General features: G+C 41.7%; 1 protein-coding gene across 8 annotated transcripts in view; it reads left to right on the top strand.

Annotated features, from left to right (window-relative positions):
* Nucleotides 1-15,371, top strand: part of CA5B (carbonic anhydrase 5B) — a 107,392-nt gene that overhangs the window by 17,192 nt on the left and 74,829 nt on the right. Inside the window, exon 1 of one of the 8 annotated variants that reach the window (XM_009438803.5) lies at nt 901-1,000. The exons of the other annotated variants lie outside the window; for them this stretch is intronic. The gene's annotated coding sequence lies outside the window, so the exon portion shown is untranslated. Of the gene's footprint in view, nt 1-900; nt 1,001-15,371 lie in introns of those variants that run through there. 8 annotated transcript variants of the gene reach the window in all.

Genomic DNA, 15,371 nt, shown 5'->3' on the forward strand with positions numbered 1-15,371 from the left:
AGAGCTCACTGTGTTGCCGAGGCTGGGCTTGAACTCCTGGCTTCAGGTGATGCTCTCGCCCCAGCCTCCCAAAGTGCTGATGTGAGCCAACGCACCTGGCAGCAATTTAGTTTTAAATGTTGTATCAACAATAAAAAGAACATTTTAAATGGTCATCTCTCAAAGAAGAAATGTGTCTTCAACTCTTTTTTTTCTTTTTTTTTTTTCTTTGAGACGGAGTCTTGCTCTGTCACCTAAGTGGCGTACGGTGGCGCGATCTTGGCTCACTTCAACCTCCGCCTCCCGGGTTCAAGCGATCCTTCCACCTCAGCCTCCTGAGAAGCTGGGGTTACAGGCATCCACCACCACACCCGCTAATTTTTGTATTTTTTTTTAGTAGAGACGGGGTTTCACCATGTTGGCCGGGCTGATCTCAATCTCTTGACCTCAAATGATCCACCCACCTTGGCCTCCCAAAGGCTTGGCATTACAGATGTGAGCCACCACACCCGGCCAGTCTTCAACTCTTGTCTAATTCCTATAAGGAGAACTTATTTTTCTCAATATAAACATTTTCTCTCCTTTAAATGTAAATGGATTTTGGATGTTAGTATTTCATGCAAAGCAGAATGGGAACGAGCAAATGTTGATCCCTTACTGAAATGCGACTCAGTTTGCTATATGTATTTTATTTTATTTTTCTCCCTGAGTCCTTTTATTCCAAAGAAATATTAATTGCTGTCCTTGCCTAAATTTCTTCCTGATCTTTGTTTCTATCTCATTTTGGATTGTCATATGGTTTTCTTGGTGGCTTTACTTTGGGTGAGGAAACATGTTTAAATGTCATAGGTTGACTGAGGCTGTGGGTTTATTCTGGAGAGATTCTGTATAGTCACGTGTTAACCCTCTTTTCATGGTGTTTCAGCTGCACTTAGTGCATTGGAATGCAGTCAAATTTGAAAACTTTGAGGATGCAGCACTGGAAGAAAATGGTTTGGCTGTGATAGGAGTATTTTTAAAGGTAAAAAATCTCACCAACTTTAAATGATGTGTTGTATTCTAGGATGAAAAGATAGAACATTATAATATTGTTATTTACTTTAAGAATATTGGGATCCCTACACTGGTAAGATAAATAGTGATTGTTAAGGATATATTTTAAATGGCATGAAACTGTGCCGTCCAATAGAGTGGTCACAAGCCACACGTGACAGTTGGGCACTTGAAATGTGGCTGGTGTAACTTAGGAAATGAAGATTTAATTTACTTCTAATTCACTTAAATTTCAGTTAAAAAACTGATATTCAATTCAGTTATTGAAAAACTTTTGGGTTGGGCGTGGTGGCTCACGCCTGTAATCCCAGCCCTTTGGGAGGCCGAGGCAGGCAGATCACTTAAGGCCAGGAGTTCGAAGCCAGCCTGGCCAACATGGCGAAACCCTGTCTCTACTAAAAATACAAAAATTAGCCGAGCGTGAAGGCAGGCGCCTGTAATCCCAGCTTCTTGGGAAGCTGAGGCACAAGAATTGCTTGAACCCACGAGGCAGAGGTTGTAGTAAGCCAGGATCGTGCCACTGCACTCCAGCCTGGGCGACAGAACGAGACTGTCTCAAAAAAAAAAAAAAAAAAAAAAAAAACTTTTAAGAATGTTTGGAACCATTTGGATATGTATATATATGTTTTCAAGTATAAATTTTTTGAAATCTAAATATAGATCAAGTATTTTTGATGAAAAAGGTAGCATCCAAATTGAGATGTGCTGAAGTGTAAAATACACAACAGATTTTTAAAACTTAGTATGGAAAAAATATAAACCATCTCATTAATAACTTTTCGTATTGATTACATTTTGAAGTGATAATATATTGAATATATTTGGTAAAATAAAATATTAAAAAGGATTTCATCTATTTTTACTTTTTAAATGTGGTCACTAGAAAATTAATTACCTCTGTGGCTTGTATCATACTTCTGTTTTTAAGCATTGGTATAAAAGGATAAAGGCGAATAAATAAATAATAGTTAAAATGTAAGATTAATGTATTTTAGGCCAGGTGCGATGGCTCACACCTGTTGTCCCAGCACTTTGGGGAGGCCGAGGAGGGCGGATTACTTGAGTCCACGAGTTCGAGACCAGCCTGGCCAACATGGCGAAACCCCGTCTCTACTGAAAATATAAAAATTAGCTGGGTATGGTGGCGGGCACCTGTAGCCCCAGCTACTCGGGAGGCTGAGGCAAGAGGATCACTTGAACCCGGGAGGCAGGAGCTGCAGTGAGCTGAGATCGCGCCACTGCACTCCAGCCTGGGTGACAGAGTGAGACTCTGTCTCAAAAAATTTAAAAAAAAAGAATACATTTTAAACGGAAGAATGTATTTTAAGCAGAATAGAAAGATAAAGGCAAATAACTAGGAAATCTTGAAGGGAACTAATATTCATGAGTGCTAAGTGACTCCATATTTGCCAAGTGCTTAGTTTATCTTTCTAAGAACTCGGCAATATTATTGTCTCCATTTTTCAGATGAAGAAAGTGAAGCTCAGCGAGGTTAAGTGCTTTCTTGCTAGGTCACACAGCTAGCTAACAGAGGACTGGGGTTAAAAATCCATAGGCCACACTCTCATGGGGCCCCTGAGCTCTTGCAGGTTCAGCAGCTACAGGCTTCCTGCATGCTTCCAACTTTAGTCTGCACTAGAGGCTGAGCGTTTTAAGGGTACCTGGGATTTGTTTTAGTCGGGTACAGTAAGACATGCAGACATGGGAATGACTGTCATGAAGGAAGAAGTTGATCCTATTTCCAGATCCCTAGAAGCTGGAGGCATGGCACACTGTGCAGAGCCACATGAGGAAGCACCAGGGTTGGTCAAGAGGCAGAGAATGTGAGGGGAAAATGCGGGCAAGAGCTTTTATTGTGGTTTCAGTGGGAAGGAACAGGCGAGGCAGGGTAAGCAGGCTTGGGATTGGCTAGTTTGAATAATTTCAGAGTGTTCTGGGGCCTAGGGGGCTGTCCCCACTTGGCTGATACCTGACCGTGGAGTGATTGGTGCAGGAGAACAGTGGCCCCAGTCTAAGAGCCTGATAAAGGAGATGGTGGGGCTGTAAGCTCTGGATTGCATATGAAAGGTGCTCTTGCAGTTGTCTGTTCTCTCTGGGAATTAGCCAGCCTTGGGAGGGACAGTGCTTGTGGTGTCAACAAGTCCCCAGATATCAAAGCATTAAATACAAAAGCTATTAATAGAAAACGTGCTTTATGTACTGAGTCTCCTGGAACATGCCCTTGAGGACTTAGGGGCCTGCGCCGAAAGCCCGGCCTTCATGTGCTGTAACCTGTTTGAAGAGCTTCAGCCTCCAGGGTCCCTGTGGGCCAAGGCTTAGGAAGGCCCGGGGAGGTGAGTGGAGCAGGAGCACCTTTCCCTGTGGACTGCAGGCACAACGTCAGACAGCCTGCTCATGTGTTCTGTGTCCAGTTTAATTCGGTGATGTTTATAACATTCTAAATTGCCAGTTTAAGTGGTTTCAGACTGTGATTTGCTTTTAGGTAATCACCAGATGGTCATTTTTAATTCATATTTCATTCCAATTCTACAGTGAGATGTCCGTTGTTTTTAATGTTTTCTCATTTGTTGTTCTTTAGCTAGGCAAACATCATAAAGAGCTATAGAAATTGGTGGATTCCATGCCATCAACTAAGTGTGGGGTAGTATTTTTCCTAAATTGCCTGAAATATATTTTGTGTTTCAATCTCAAGAGTGGAGACATTACCAAGGCACTTTGAATTGGGAAGTTTAACTAGGTGAACTGTATTCCGGTTCTCTTTCAACACTGCCTTAGAAGGAGACCTGTAATTTATGAATGACCCTGGCCCTGGGTCACATTGCAGGGGACAGAAGTGATCATGTGGGTAGGCAGTGAGCTTTCTGGTTTTGCTGCAGTGCCGCTGAGGACTTGGGGACTCAGGAACATATTGCTGTCCCCTCCTCTGTTCCTGACACCGGCTCCTTCTAAGTCCTTGTGAACACACCCAGAGCAGCCTTCTGTTCTGTAGCTGCCATCCCACAGGCAGGGAGCAGAGCGCAGTTCTACAGAAACTTGCCTTGTCCAGCTGGAAAGAACATTGACCCACATCCTTCAGGTTGGATGCCTTTGTCCAGCCCCCCAAGATTATTTCTTCTATATTCAGAATCTCAAAGGGCTGTGCTCTGGAGGCCCATATATTGTCTCCTTCTCCCTTTCATCCCCCACTGTATCCTTCTGGTCCCCACCTCTTTCCCCCTGCTTTCCTCTCCATTTCCCTCTTTTTTCCTCTCTCCCCTTTTAATCCAGGTTTCTGGCTCCTCCTGATCTGCATTTCATTTTTTGTTTGTTTCTATCAACTTTTATTTTAGATACAGGGGGTACCATGTGCAAGTTTGTTACATAAGTATGTTGCATGATGCTGAGGTTTGGGGTACAGATTCCATCACTCAGGTAATGAGCACAGTACCAAATGGGTAGTTTTAAAACCCTCTCCCCCCTCCAGTAACCCCCAGTGTCTATTGTTCCCATCTTTATATCTGTGTGCTCAATGTTTAGTTCTCTCAAGAACATGCAGCATTTGGTTTTCTGTTCCTGCATTAATTCGCTTAGGATGATGGCTTCCAGCTGCATCCATGTTGCTGCAAAGGACATTATTTCATTTTTTATGGCTGTGTAGTATTCCATAGTGTATATATTACATTTTCTTTATCCAGTCCGCCGCTGATGGGCACCTAGGTTGATTCTGTGTCTTTGCTATTGTGAATAGTGTGACAGTGAACATATGAGTGCATGTGTCTTTTTGGCAAAACGATTTATTTTCCTTTGGGTTTATACCCAGTAATGGTATTGCTGCATTAAATGTTAGCTCTGTTTTTAGTTATTTGAGAAATCTACAAACTACTTTCCATAGTGGCTGAACTAATTTACATTCCCACCAACAGTGTATATGCATTCCCTTTTTGCCACAGCCTCACCAACATCTGTTGTTTTTTGACTTTTTAATAATAGCCATTCTGACTGTTTTAAGATGGTATCTCGTTGCGGTTTTGATTTGTACTTTTCTGATGATTACTGATGATGAACATTTTTCATGTTTGTTGGTTACTTGTATGTCCTGAGAAATGTGTGTTCATGTCCTTTGTCCCTTTTTTAATGGGGTTGTTTTTCTGCATTGCATTTTAAAAGGAAAATTCTCAGTCTCCCTTGAAGAAGTGAAGCCTCCTTCTTTATGCACTGGCCACTGTCTAATACCTCCCAGCAATACTCAGAGGAGACTACCTGCTGGAACCTCACTAGAATTGACAGATCAAATGGTTTTGGCTGTTTTCCCACTGGAGAATATAAAAAATACACTGTTAATTTTAGAAACAAAGGCTGGGCATGATTCCATCCTAAGCAGCGATTCTTCAGGTAGCTGCCCAGAAGGGCCTGGAGCTCCTCTGGACCACTGCTGATCTCCAGATACTCCCTGAGAACCGTCACCTCAGCGTCCAATTCCTGAGTGGTTTTCACTACTAAATAATGACTCAGTGACCCAGTCTCTTGGCCAGGACGCTCTTATGGAATTTGGGTCGTTTGGCACTTCCTGCCTGGTGCCCACCTGTCTAGATTACTGGACCCAAGTAGGTCCAGTATCTCCCTGGTCCAGCCCTGTCTTGAGTCCATCACCTTTATCATTAAGAAGCAGCCAGTAGAGGTTGATGATGATCAGGTACGTTCTCTCCACAATTTTCATCTAAGGAAATCCTCGTCTCCCCTTTTAAAACAAGGCTGGGCTCAGACTGTGGCATCAGTTTTAACATCTTGTAATGCTTATACATTTTTATTGAAGTGTACCAACGTCTTATCTCAGTTTGGACATGAATTTAGAGATATTTCAAATTAGCTAGAGAGAAGAGTTAAAACATAGAAGAACATAAGCTTTTTACATCTATATTTGACAGTGACATATGTTTTTATTATACATGCATTGTGTAGATTCTCTATGAAAATTAAGACCCTTTTAAATAAAAAAACGAAGGCTGGAAATGGGTGTATTCAAAACCCTTTAAAATCCTTAAGGGAGTTTTGCTATAGAATCTCAGGATAAAGACAGACTCCGACAATATTCATCCAGAAATTTTCATGTAAGTCAGTTGTTTGAAACTTGGGATTTATTTTTCTCTTAGAAACTAAGTCTAAGTGGTGGTTACTACATCAGCACACAAAATCCTGTTTAATTCATAAACTAAACTGTAATAATAACTGCGTTTACTTGTTCATATTGGATTTTTATTGACTAAAAGCTTCCAGCCTCTTTTTCATGCAGCCAGGGTAACAGTGATACCAAAACCTATCAAAGATTAGACCATCCTACCCCCAAAATATAACAATAGGCCAATATCTCTAAAAAATATGTAACAACAGAAAAAAAAGCTAAATAAAATAGTAGAAATAGAATCTAGCAGTGCATTAGAAGAAATATATACTTTGTCCAGGTAGGGTTTATTCCAGTAATCCACAGATGGTTCAGTACTAAGAATGATATACTTACAATTAATGGATTTCATCCCATCAACAAATCTATATGATCATTTCCATGGATTTCCTAAAATACGTTAGACAAAACCCACCATCCCTTTAAAATTTTTTTTAATAACACAGAAATGAAGAATTCCCTAACTGGATGAAGTAGATTTATCTCAGCTCAAAAATAAATAGTATGTTTAACGTAGAAAGGATATCATTAACTCCATGATTATTAGCATACTAAATATTAAATTTAATTGAATTAACCTCTGGCAGGAGCCAATAAAGTTAGGCCAAAAAACATAAAGAACATTAGAGAAACACTAAAAACTCCTACAAAGATAATTCAGCAATTAGTGGAGTACCATGTCAATTTATAGAAATCAATTCCTTTGGCATATATAACTCACAGTTAGTTAAAAGACATAACAGAAGAAGGAAACCTACTTATAATAGAAACTAAAATAATGTTAATAACATAAAATGTTAAGAAAGCTATAAAACATTTCTGAGGGACACAGAAGACTTGACTTTATAAAATTCATACCCTGTTTTTACATAGGAAGATATTATAAAGACACCTTTGATGTCAGTTCTCCTTAAGTTGATTCCATAAATTTAATATGGTTTTAATAAAAATACCAACAGAATTTTAAAACTAGATATAGTACTTCTAGAGTTCATGTGGAAAAGCAAATAAGCATGAATAGCTGGAAAAATTCTAAAGGAGAAAATAAGGAATGATTAGACCCATAAGGCTTTAAAGCCACAATAATTAAATAGTATGATACTAGCACATGAATAGGAAGATAAATCAAGGAAGAAAATAGTTCAGAAATATGTCCAAATACATGAGAATTTACTTTATGGTAAAGATAGGATCTCAGCTCAATGCAGGAAAAGATAAATCCAGTAAATGGCATTGGGGGACAACTGAGCAGGCATTTAGGAGAAAAAGTTGGACCCATCGTTCAATCCTGACAAAAATATATTCTGGATGGAACAAAACTTTAAAGGTAAAAAAATGCCATAAAAGTACGAGGATAAGCATAGGAAAATTCTTTCATACATCCAAGTGGAGGAAGCTTTTCTAACTATAAATCAAAACCCAGAAGTAATCAAGAAAACAACTAGCAATTAGACTACATACAAAAATTTTAAAATCCTTTCTGATGAAAATCACCGTAAACAAAAGATAAATGACAAACAGGGAAAACATTTGCAACTCTGTTCACTCATTCAGCTACTATTTATTGAATGCCTACTATATGCCAGCTACTCTTCTAGGTGTTTGAGACATCATAGTGAACAAAACAGAGAGTTAATTGCCCTAATATACAAAGAGTTTCTAGAAATCAGTTTTTAGATAATCAACAGCAAATGGTATAAACAGACAGCTTACAGTTAAGGAAACAAGAAACCCAATACCATGTGAAAAAATTTTCAGCCTTGCTTATAAAAAGTGATGAAACAAGATGAAACTACACTGAAATATGAATTTTCACATATCAGATTAGCAGAAACCCCAAAATTGTATTGCTCACAGTGCTGGTACAAGTGTGGAGCATGGGCAGCCTCATGTGTTACTGGTAGGTGGTAATGACACATGAATAAAGATATAATAGGCTAAAAAGTATGTTGTTTTACTAATAGTTAATTACAATATCAAAGGAAGATACAATGCTAAGTTGGTACTATTGTAGTAGCTATCAGAGTGCAGTTTACCAAACAGCAATTTATCCTACACATAAACTGCAGACCTAAACAATAATACATATACATAGTTATTCTTTGCACCATTTTTGCAAACAACCTAAATACCAGTCACCTCTATGGCATTCCTCCTCCAAAATTTGTATTCCCTCATCTAAATCATGAGAAAAGACAAAACCAAACTGAAAAAGGACTTCTACAAAATACATCACCAGCCGTCTTCAAAAGCATCAAGGTCATGAAAAACAAGGCAGAAAAACTCCAGAGTGGAGGAGACCAAGGAGGAGTAGGTTCTGGAGAAGACAAAGGACACTTGGGCAATCTAAAGTCTGGAGTTCACTTAACAGTATCAACCCAATGTTAATTTCTTAGTTTGATGAATGCATCGTGATTATATAACATTAGAGGAAGCTGGATGAAAGGTCTCAACCTCAGCACCACTGACATTGAGGACAGATCATTCTTGGTTGTGGGGACTGTCCTGTGCATTGCAGGATGTTTAGTTGCATCCCTGGCCTCGACTCACTGAGTGCCTATAGTACCACCTCCCCAGGTCATGACAACCAAAAATGTCTCCAGACATTCTCCACTGTCAATTGCAAACTCACCCCTTGTTGAACACCACTGATAGACACTAATCCCTAATATCAACTAACCAATGAAATGCTGTACCTCTTGTTGTATGAGAAGAAGAAACAGACATCTTCAATGTCTATGAGAATGGCTTTTAACTAATCAACACCTTGATTAACCAGTAGAAGGCATATTTAGTGATGATTCGCTTATGACTGCCTGTACCTCACCGGGACAAAATTGTGGTTTGTTAGAGAGTCTTTAGCCACAAACAGAATAACAACCACTGGCTTATATTGCAAAAAGGATATGGGAAATTCTATAGATATTGGAAAGAAAAATACATTATAAGAAGTCTAGGCCGGGCGCGGTGGCTCATTCCTGTAACTGCAGCACTTTGGGAGGCTGAGGCAGGTGGATCACCTGATGTCAGGAGTTCAAGACCAGCCTGGCCAACATGGTGAAACCCCGTCTCTACTAAAAATACAAAAAATTAGCTGGGCGTGGTGGCGGGCACCTGTAATCCCAGCTACTTGGGAGGCTGAGGCAGGAGAATTGCTTGAACCCGGGAGGCGGAGGTTGCAGTGGGCCAAGATCACGCCATTGCACTACAGCCTGGGCAACAAGAGCGAAACTCCATCTCAAAAAAAAAAAAAAAAAAAAGTCTATACCTACTCTGATGCCATTATCTTGAGATGTCTTAGATATGAATAAAAAGTCATTCCACTCATTATGAGAACTGTCTTTAGAAGAAAATTATACTGAATTATACCATAGGAATATCTCTAGGTTTTGAAAATCATATACCCAGAGATGATTCCATAAATAAGGAATCAGGCAAAAAACCAAAGGAATTCATTGGTGAGAGGAGAGTGTTAGGGATCTCATTCCCCTGCAACTACTGGCTGACCCCAACCCTGCATTGCAAAACACTTGGCCCCCTCTGACCTCAAAAAGCATTTGGTGCTTCCTCATTAAGCTCTATTTATTGTCTTTACTATTCACCCATCTGCCTCAGTCTGGGCAAAATCTATTGCCCGATCTTCAATTGGTTGCGACTTTTTTGTCTCTTCCCAATTCTGGCATTCCAGAGGGTCAATAGGTTCCTTCTCAACGTGCTTTTGAGGGAAATGCCCCCCCCCAAAAAACTTTTCACACCACCTTGAACAGACTCTAAACTTAAGCACTACAGTTACTAAGCAGCCTTTGGATTCTTTGTTTTTGAAGTTAGATCTTTTCAGCTATTAGTGGAAAATGTGCCTCACTCTACTCCAGGATTACCAATAGAAATGAAAGGACAGAAATGGCATTAGTGTTCAGAGAAGATTATGTATATATGGCTGTGTGAACACTGAAAATTATGAGGGTCAACATAAAATCAGCATTACAGGTACTAAAACATAAATCCTGATGGCTTTCACCGTTTTCTTAAGAGCAAAATTGCAAAAAGTGATATTAACAGTCATCCTAGACGAATATGAGCAAATGATTTGTTTTTCCTTAAAAGAGCCTCCAAGTGTATTGTCATCATTTTCACACTGATCAAAGAGAGCACCCTTCTGTCAACAGGTATCTGCAGTTTTCAGGACCTGGCAGAAATTCTTCTATGTTCTGCCTTTAAAGGTCAGGTACAAAAGCAGAGACAGCTGCCAGGCCCCTCTGCCCAGAGCTAAGTGTCTGGGACAATGAGTAGGAAGGATTGAGGCTTGAGCCTCCTTGGTCCTCCAGACAGCATGGGGCGCCACTTGCCCCTTCTGCAGCTGTGTGCGGCAAAGCTCAGGCCTGGCCGTGGCCTCCTGCCCCATGCAACAGTTGGTGGACAGACCGTACCTGGCACACGGCACCTTGTGCACTTTCCAACATTTTGATGCTAACCGTCGCTAGTCACTGAGCCCTGACATTTGATCTCTGGCCTTGACCGCAGATTTCGGAAACTTCTGGCAGCCCAGTGTCTACTGGAAGGCCCAAGCCGCTTGCCAGAAAGCTGCGCCCTGCCCAAAAGCACTGGGTTCTGCAGTCCAGGCCCTTCTTCAGCTCCCAGGTCCAGGAGAACTGCAAGGTCACCTACTTCCACAGGAAGCACTGGGTCCGCATCCGGCCCCTCCGCACCACTCCTCCCAGCTGGGACTACACCCGCATCTGCATCCAGAGAGAGATGGTCCCCGTCCGCGTCCTGAGAGAGATGGTCCCCGAGGCCTGGAGGTGCTTTCCCAACAGGCTGCCGCTGCTGAGCAACATCAGGCCTGATTTCTCCAAGGCTCCCCTGGCCTACATGAAGCGGTGGCTTTGGACCACCCGCCACCCCCACAGCCTGTCCGCAGCCTGGTGACCGTGAAAATCGCCCCGCCAGAGAGCAGAGGAAGCCCGACGCCCAGGCCATCTGCCTTCAGGTCTGTGATGAGAAACGGAGTGGCCTGTTCCGTTGTGCCCAGGTCTAGGCCGCTGAGCAGAGCCCTCACTCCCAGGCAGAGTTGTCTGAATCCTTGCTGGCGGCCGCCTGCTTCCCTGACGCCTCAGGCTTGCCTGCACCTGGAAGGAGCTTCGCCAGGTGGGCCATGAGCCTCTGAGCACACCCAGCCTGCTGCCCGGCTCCAAGAGTCAGGCCCCTGCCACCACCTCCTGAGCCTCCCTCAGCAACTTCACCCTACTGACCACGGTTCTACCCCCACACCAGCCACCGGCCCCACCGGGGCACTTCCCACTGCTCCAGCCGACCACTCAGCGAGCCCCAGGCCCACCTCTCCTCTCCCTTAAAGCCCTTCCCTTGCCCTTGCCCATTCGCTCCTGCCTTCTCTCTGGAGACAGAAGGCATGCTTCTCCCCAGTTTCTGCAATAAAATATTTGTTGTTAATAATAATAGGTGTCTTTATTATCATAGAGATTGTCATATTCTTTCTTTCAAAGACGACACCATGGTTTCTCCAGCTTGGCACTACTACTTGGGCCAGATGGTTCTTTCTTATTGGTGGGGGGAGGGGGGAGGGGAAGGGGGGGAGGGGGGAGGGGAAGGGGGAGGGAGGAGCGGGAAGCTGTCTTGTGCATTGCAGGGCCTTAGCAACATCCCTGGCCTCTCACTTCTAGGTGCCAGCAGCACACTCACAGTCCTATCAAAAATGGCTCCAGGCGTTGCCAAATACTCCCTGGGAGGGTAGAGAGGTCAAAAGTCATACTGGTGGAGAACCACTGAGGAACAGTGACCTCTACTGGCAGAAACAGGCAAGCCTAGTCCCCCAAAATGTGCGGTTTTCTAATACATATAAGACGTAGGGACAAACCAAATGAAGTGGCGCATGCTGGACAGAAAACATTTTCACCAGTTTTCTAGAATGCTTGGGGTGTGAATGATTCCTGTGGTCTGGTCTTACTAGCAATCAGGAAATGCAAAATTGTTACAAATGAGCTACTATTTTAAACGTTTCAAATTGGCAACAATTTAAAAGTTAAATAATACCAAGGGCTGGTAAAGACGCATGGAATTGGAATCCCAGGTGACGCTGTGGAAGCAAGGAGTCCAGCCACTCTGGAATGGCATTTGGAAGTGATTCCCAGAACAGAAAACGCAGCTACCAGAAACCCTGTGGCACACATACACAGACACTGGTGAGGATGTTCTTTGCGGCACTCGTCACCATAGCAGAGAATTGGAACAACCCAAATGTCAATCAGTACGGGACTAAAGTAAATATAGTATATGCTGTCGAGGGAATACTGTTCCACAGATTAAAGGAAAGAAGCCAGGAGCAGTGGCTCACGACTGTAATCCCAGCCCTTTGGGAAGCTGAGGCGGGCAGGTCACTTTGAGTTTAGAAGTTTGAGACCAGCTTGGACAACATGGCGAAATCCTGTCTCCACAAAAAATACAAAAATTAGCCGGGTCTTGGTGTTGCGCGCCTGTAGTCCCAGCTTCTCAGGAGGCTGAGATAGGAGAATTGCTTGAGTCTCGGCGGCAGAGGTTGCAGTGAGCTGAGATCACGCCACTGTACTCCAGCCTGGGTGGCAGAACAAGACTCAAATAAAAAAAATATAAAATAAAAAAAAAAACAAAAGAAATAGCGCAGTGTTTCTCAACATCAGCAGAATCAGGCTAGATAACTCTGTGTGAGAATACTCTGTGTATTGTAGGATGTTTAAGAGCAAACCTGGCATCTGTCTACCAGATACCCTTAGGACCACCAGCAGTTGTGACAATCAAAAATGGCTCCAGGCCTATAATCCCCGCAATTTGTGAGGCCAAGGCAGGTGGATCACTTGAGGCCAGGACTTTGAGACCAGCCTGGGTAACATGGTGAAACCCTGTCTCTACTAAAAATACAAAAATTAGCCGGGTGTGGTGGCACATGCCTGTAATCCCAGCTACTCAAGAGGCTGAGGCACGAAAATCACTTGAACCCGGGAGGCGGAGGTTGCAGTCAGCTGAAATTGTGCCACTGCACTCCAGCCTGGGTGACAGAGTGAGACTCCGTCTCAAGAAAAAAAACAACAACCAAACAAACAAAAACGGCTCCAGGAGTTGCCAAATATCCCCTGAAGGACAAAGTCACCTGCTGATGGCAACCACTGAGCTAAGAGCTACTTTTTTTTTAAAAAAAGGATAAATCTCAAAAGTACTTTCAAATGAAAAAGATTGGAAGTATTTTGTGTAGCACAATGCCATTTATTCAAATAATATATTTTATTACATAATATAGTGCTTATAATTTAATTCATATTTATATTTTATTTATATACTCATATAGCAATTGTTCATTATATATGAATTAAAATATTCATAAAATTGAGGTATTTTGAAATCTTAATATGTAATATATTCTATATTAAGTTTAATATAAAGATTTCATCATATAAATTATATAAAAAATATAAGATATTATTTCTGGCATGATAGAGGAGGCCAGAAACCAGGTAGGAGGTAATTTGGATACCTTACCCATATTGTTATTTTTATCTAAAGCCTCTTTAAATACTGTTCAAACATGAATCACATGGTATTCCCCTTTAGAGAGTCATAGAATATAGCCATAAACTAAAGCAAATTCCCTTCTCATGGAGCTTGCTGTCTAAGGGGTTGGAGACAGACGATAAACAAGTAAGTAAATGCATACACTGCATGCTGGTGGAGGGCAGGAAGGCAAGTGCTATAAAGAAAAATAGGGAGGGTTGCATTAAACTCTCAACCCAACTGGGGCCCCAAATACTCTCCTTGTCCCAATTACCATGGAATGTCACTCTTACTATGTATGCAAGTTCATCAAATGTTTCAGTGTTTTCTTTGGTGGCAACTCATACTTTAATAGAGTACCACACAAATAAAATGAAGATACTTTATCTACTTAGAAATAAAGATTCCCATAAGATTTAAATTGTTGCTGAAAATATTAAACCTTACATTTTCAATGGAGACAGTTTTGGTTACACATAAAAAGTCCTGGACTGAAGCTCTAAAAATCCAGCTTTTAGTCTGAAATTTTCCACTCCCCCATCTCTGGGATTGACAAGGCATTGCAATGTGAATGAGGTACAAGAAGGGGCTTGGGTTCTGTGTGCATCAATGGTGACACTTTTGGCATTTTGGGTGGGGTACTCCTTGTTATGTAGGACTGTCCTGAGCCTTAGACAACATTAATTATTTGTCTAAGGCTCAGGACAGTCCCACATAATTAATCCCCACCCTCTAAATACCATAGCACTCTCCAGTCATGGATATAGCTCCAAAACAACCCCTCAACATTTCTGGATGCTGAGGCAAGAAAGACTTCTAAATCTTTGACATTTATTTTCACACTCCACTTGCCTGCTTCTTGCCAAAAATTTTCTAACAACCATCTATAGTTATTCAGCAAGGGCTGGTAATTATTCATTCATTTATTTGGGCTTCATATTACTTTCTTATTTTTTTCATATTACTTTCTTCTTGTGAATTATTTCACTTTTAGAAATTTTATTCTTTGTGTAGTTTTAGAGTTTACACAATGATTAGTTCTTTGAAATGCTGTCTTGCTCATTTGACGTAGCTTTTTGTGGACATTAACCCCAAAGCTGCTTTCCACAAGACACATCTGAGCTGTCAGTTGTATTAAAATATAATAGTGAGTGTGTGATAACACAAGTCCGTAAATTGCTTGACACTCCTCCCTCCAGAAGTGAAGCTTAGGTCTCCTCCCCTAAGTATAAGGGTTTAGAGATTCCCTTCTGACAGTTACAGTTTGGAAAGGGAAACTTGACAGACACCACGTGATCCAAGGGATCAAGGTGAACTTAACAGTGATGTCATGTGCATATCAGGGACCCTGACACCATATGCTGAGAAGGGCACTTCACCTCATTTTCTTCTCCAATAATCACTGTGTTCTGGCTAAATTATGAGAAAACAGCAGATAATATCCCGTTGAGAACTTTTACAAAATACCCAGTCAACCCTCTTCAGAAGCACCAAGGTCATGAAAAACAAGGAAAGACTGAGAAACACAGAGTTGGGAAGACTAAGGAGAAGGAGATCTAATCGCCTATTGTAATGGATGCATCCTGGTTAGGTATAATAATAGCATTAGGGGAACTGGGTGAAGGGGCCAGAGCAGGCTTTCACA

Source organism: Pan troglodytes, chromosome X (assembly GCF_028858775.2).
Source record: "Pan troglodytes isolate AG18354 chromosome X, NHGRI_mPanTro3-v2.0_pri, whole genome shotgun sequence".
Lineage (NCBI taxonomy): Eukaryota > Metazoa > Chordata > Mammalia > Primates > Hominidae > Pan > Pan troglodytes.